Source organism: Amblyraja radiata, chromosome 11 (genome assembly GCF_010909765.2).
Source record: "Amblyraja radiata isolate CabotCenter1 chromosome 11, sAmbRad1.1.pri, whole genome shotgun sequence".
Classification (NCBI taxonomy): Eukaryota; Metazoa; Chordata; class Chondrichthyes; order Rajiformes; family Rajidae; genus Amblyraja; species Amblyraja radiata.
The window spans coordinates 2,063,142-2,069,141 of record NC_045966.1 but is presented as its reverse complement, the minus strand read 5'-3'; positions in this window follow the sequence as shown (position 1 = coordinate 2,069,141).

The window sequence follows — 6,000 nt, the reverse complement described above, 5'->3', positions numbered from 1 at the left end:
GGGAGGGTGGGAGGAGACAGCTAGAGGGTTAAGGAAGGGGAGGAGACAGCAAGGGCTAGCAAAATTGGGAGAATTCAATGTTAATGCCATCCGGACGCAAGGTCCCCAGACGGAATATGAGGTGCTGTTCCTCCAATTTCCGCTGTTGCTCACTCTGGCAATGGAGGAGACCCAGGACAGAGAGGTCGGATTGGGAATGGGAATGGGAGGGGGAGTTGAAGTGCTGAGCCACCGGGAGGTCAGGTAGGTTATTGCGGACTGAGCGGAGGTGTTCGGCCAAAGATAGTTTGAGGCTCTCCAATGAGGTAGATAGTGCTTCAGGGCCACAGGTGTCCGTTCAGTAGTTCAGTTCATCAGTTCAGACTAAACATATTAAAATGTATTAGATAATCAAATGGCAAGCACCAGGGTTATATCAGTAAGTGTTCAGACATAACTACACAACTCATACACACTAAACATTCGGCTTTAAAGAAATACTGGCACTGCTCATGAATATGGTTCATTTTTTTCCTTTGACACTTCCTGGAATGACAACTGGGATGTGACGATGTGGCTATCAGTAGAAACAAGGAACTGCAGATGCAGGTTTAAATAAAAAGACACAGAGTGCTGGAGTAACTCAGCGGGTCAGGCAGCATCTGTGCAGAACATGGACAGGTGACGTTTCGGGTCGGGACTTTCTAGACTGATGAGGGGTTCTGATCCAAAACGTCACCTATCCATGTTCTCCACAGATGCTGCCTGACCCGCTGAGTTCTGGTGCAGCAGCATCTATGGAGCGAAGGAAATAGGCAACGTTTCGAGCCGAAACCCTTCAGGAAATAGGCAACGTTTTGGGCCGAAACCCGGAAGGGTTTCGACCCGAAACGTTGCCTATTTCCTTAGCTCCATAGATGCTGCTGCACCCGCTGAGTTACTCCAGCACTCTGTGAAACGTCACCTATCCATGTTCTCCACAGATGCTGCCTGACCCGTTGAGTTACTCCAGCACTCTGTGAAACGTCACCTATCCATGTTCTCCACAGATGCTGCCTGACCCGCTAAGTTACTCCAGCACTCTGTGAAACGTCACCTATCCATGTTCTCCACAGATGCTGCCTGACCCGCTGAGTTAATATAGCATTTTATGTCTTGTTTTTTAGCTGTAAACCATACATCTGTACGATCTCCACGACTGTCTTGTGTACAGAATAATTGAATGGCATAATTCCACTCCAGGTGGACCAATACCACAGTAGTTTGTTTGTAATGTGTAAAAAGCTGGGCTGTGAAAGGGTTAAGGTGGAATTCCCATGTGACACTTCCACAGATGAGCACCAGCAGATACAGACAATCACATTATTGCCCAGAGTTTTTAATTTCAGAGCACGCAGGATACTAACAAACCCTCGCCGGCTCCTGAGGCAATGGGCAAAGAGCATTAGTGTGATTGGATTCAAGCCCTCACCCTTCAGCGCAGGCATTTAATCAGGATTGGAGCTGGCGATTGCTGGCACGATTGGCATCAGCACATCCCAGCCCTAAATTACTGCCTCGTCCTCAAGTGAATTTTGATTGCTTGTTAGAAACGTCAGAGTTATCTGTCTCACTTTAAACCTCGCTCACACTTAATCACAGGGCTCGCATTCCACACTTGCAGAGAGAGAAAGACAGAAGCAGCCAGGTACACAGAGTGCTGGAGTAACTCAGCGGGTCAGGCAGCATCTGTGGAGAACGTGGATAGGTGACGTTTCACAGAGTGCTGGAGTAACTCAGCGGGTCAGGCAGCATCTGTGGAGAACGTGGATAGGTGACGTTTCACAGAGTGCTGGAGTAACTCAGCGGGTGCAGCAGCATCTATGGAGCTAAGGAAATAGGCAACGTTTCGGGTCGAAACCCTTCAGGGTTTCGGCCCGAAACGTTGCCTATTTCCAGAAGGGTTTCGGCCCGAAACGTTGCCTATTTCCTTAGCTCCATAGATGCTGCTGCACCATAACTCAGCGGGTCAGGCAGCATCTGTGGAGAACATGGATAGGTGACGTTTCACAGAGTGCTGGAGTAACTCAGCGAGTCAGGCAGCATCTGTGGAGAACATGGATAGGTGACGTTTCACAGAGTGCTGGAGTAACTCAGCGGGTCAGGCAGCATCTGTGGAGAACATGGATAGGTGACGTTCACAGAGTGCTGGAGTGCTCACCCAGGGAACAAAACACAGTATTCCAGTATGCTATTTTAAAGATTTACAAATTTGCAAACGACACCACCATCGTGGGCCAGATATCAAACAGTGATGAGACAGAGTACAGGAAGGAGATCATGAACCTCATGACCTGGTGTTGAGACAACAACCTTTCTCTCTATGTCAGCAAGACGGGGCCCTAGTGAGACCACACCTAGAGTATTGTGTGTGGTTTTGGTCTCCAAATTTGAGGAAGGACATTCTTGCTATTGAGGGAGTGCAGCGTAGGTTCACCAGGTTAATTCCCGGGATGGCGGGACTGTCATATGCTGAGAGAATGGAGCAGCTGGGCTTGTACACTCTGGAGTGTAGAAGGATGAGATGGGATCTTACTGAAACATATAAGATTGTTAAGGGCTTGGACACGCTAGAGGCAGGAAACATGTTCCCGATGTTGGGGGGAGAGTCCAGAACCAGGGGCCACAGTTTAAGAGTAAGGAGTAAGCCATTTAGAATGGAGATGAGAAAACACTTTTTCTCACAGAGAGTTGTGAGTCTGTGGAATTCTCTGCCTCAGAGGGCGGTGGAGGCAGGTTCTCTGGATACTTTCAAGAGAGAGTTAGATAGGGCTCTTAATGATAGCGGAGTCAGGGGATATGGGGAGAAGGCAGGAACGGGGTACTGATTGGGGATGATCAGCCATGATCACAGTGTATGGCGGTGCTGGCTCGAAGGGCCGAATGGCCTACTCCTGCACCTATTGTCCATAAGAGAGAGGAGATAGTGATGGGCTTCTGGAGGTGAAGCTGTCCACATACCCTAGTTCGTAATGACAGCGCCGGAGTAGAGATGATCGGAAACTTCAACCTTCCAGGAGTCGATATCACCAACTAACTTCTCCTGGACCAGATCAAGCAATTCAGATATTTCAGAAACACTTGTTGTAAGTTGCAGATATTTGAGTGATGATATTCTAGACTGCAAATGCAACGAGGGAACCTAGTGATTCATGTATCAAATAATGGGCACCTATGAATTGTTACAAGGTCTAATCTGAGGAATTCATTTAATTTATGTGCAAAATAATGGGCGTTGATGGTGAGTTATGGGCTGTAATGTAATTGAGGATTTGAACTCGTTTGTATGCATACAACATGATGGAGACGAGGAGGAGACTGACTTACAACTTGTAATCAAATGGATGGGTTCAGGAGAGATAATACATAAGACAGTCCACCTGGGGCTGAGTTACTAGTTGGAAACGCAATCAAAGAGCTCGGATGAATTGCACATAAAATTATATAAGGCAGAAGCTGCAATCTCTCTGAATGAAGAAATCCAGACGCATTTCAGCTGGAACGTTATCAACGACAGGAGACTATCAGACAGACAGCTGAGCTCTGCGGTGGGGTTTGCATTCACCGTTACCTCCCTGAGTCCCTGAGTCTGGGAGGTGACGGTTTCGGCCTGAAACGTTGCCTATTTCCTTGGGTTTCGGCCCGAAACGTTGCCTATTTCCTTCCCCCCATAGATGCTGCTGCACCCGCTGAGTTTCTCCAGCATTTCTGTCTATCTCCCTCCCAAATGACTAACACTGATCTGAATCCCCAGCCACTTAATTCCATGTACTGCCTGAATGCTCTCAGCAGGACTGACCCGAGACTTCCATTAACACACTTGTTTTAATAGTGAACACAAGTTTCCCTGCAAACACTCACCGTGTAATAGCGTAATAAAGTTTTATTATATTGTGCGGCATCAAACTGAGGGAAATAAATCTGTTTTATAATTTGATTACAGATAATGTACTTGGGCCAAACCACCCTTCACAAATTTTAACTGCATGAATTAAGTTCCACTGCGACTATTTTTCTCTCAACACCTCCTCGCTCCAAGTGACTGCCAATCTTTGTCTCTCGTTGTCTTAAACACAAATATTCAACATCATTTGGGCGGCACGGTGGCGCAGCGGTAGAGTTGCTGCCTCACAGCGCCAGTGACCCGGGTTCGATCCTGACTACGGGTGCTGACTACAAGGTTAATTCCCGGAATGGCGGGACTGTCATACGCTGAGAGAATGGAGCGGCTGGGCTTGTACACTCTGGAGTTTAGAAGGATGAGAGGGTATCTCATTGAAACATATAAGATTGTTAAGGGCTTCGACACGCTAGAGGCAGGAAACACGTTCCCGATGTTGGGGGAGTCCAGAACCAGGGGCCACACAGTTTAAGAATAAGGGGTAAGCCATTTAGAACGGAGACGAGGAAACACTTTTTTCACACAGAGAGTTGTGAGTCTGTGGAATTCTCTGCCTCAGAGGGCGGTGGAGGCCGGTTCTCTGGATACTTTCAAGAGAGAGCTAGATAGGGCTCTTAAAGATAGCGGAGTCAGGGGATATGGGGAGAAGGCAGGAACGGGGTACTGATTGTGGATGATCAGCCATGATCACATTGAATGGGGGTGCTGGTTCGAAGGGCCGAATGGCCTCTACTCCTGCACCTATTGTCTATTGTCGAAACTAAACTAAACTAAACTAAACTAAATATTCTGAGCGCTCTCATTCCACACTCACACCCATTGGATTTGAAAAAATCCTTGATCCTGTAAGTCTGGGTGTGATTTAAATTTAAGTACCATTATCTGATTTTTATTTTCGCAAATCATTTCATGCATCCGTCTATTTTAAGTTGTGTTCCCAGTTAATGCTGGCGACAAAACCCAGCTTCAAATTTCACACGACAATCGATTTTGTTTGTTCTAATCATTCTCAGTGAAACAGGAGAGATGTGTGGCCATTCAAGGAGAGATTAGACTCACGGTGAAATGTCATCACATATCTACAGCTAAACTGTTTGTTACACAGAGGGTGGTGGGTGCCTGGAACGCGCTGCCAGGGGTGGGGGTGGAGGAAGCAGATACGATAGTGGCGTTTAAGGTGCTTTTGGATAGGCCCATGGATATGCAGGGAATGGAGGGATACGGATCACGTGCAGTCAGAGACAAGTTTATTTTAGCACAGACATTGTGGGCTGAAGGGCCTGTTCCTGTCTTATACTGGTCTATTCACAGGGTGGTGAATCTGTGGAACTCTTTGCCACAGACGGCTGTGGAGGCCACAAGTCAGTGGATATTTTTAAGGCAGAGATAGATAGATTCTTGATTTGTACGGGTGTCAGGGGTTATGGGGAGAAGGCAGGAGAATGGGGTTAGGAGGGAGAGATAGAGACAATAGACAATAGACAATAGGTGCAGGAGTAGGCCATTCGGCCCTTCGAACCAGCACCGTCATTCAATGTGATCATGGCTGATCATCCACAATCAGTACCCCGTTCCTGCCTTCTCCCCATATCCCCTGACTCTGCTATCTTTAAGAGCCCTATCTAGCTCTCTCTTGAAAGCATCCAGAGAATTGGCCTCCACTGCCCTTCTGAGGAAGAGAATTCCACAGATTCACAACCTTCTGGGTGAAAAAGTTTTTCCTCATCTCCGTTCGAAATGGCCTACCCCTTATTCTTCAACTGTGTGGCCCCTGGTTCTGGACTCCCCCAACATCGGCAACATGTTTCATTCAGCCCACGATCAACCATGATTGAATGGCGGAGTAGACGTGATGGGCCAAATGGCCTGTCTCATGATGTTATGATCAAAGAGCAACAAATTCCCATTGCAGGCAAACACTCAGAACTTTGGAATGGTGATCCCTTGAGACAGTAGACCTTAGACTTAGAGATGCAGTGTGGAAACAGCCCCTTTGTCCCAGCGAGTCCATGCTGACCAGCGATCCCACATACCATGTCTCTCTATGACCCATCAACTTGCCCTTTCTTCATCAACTCTCT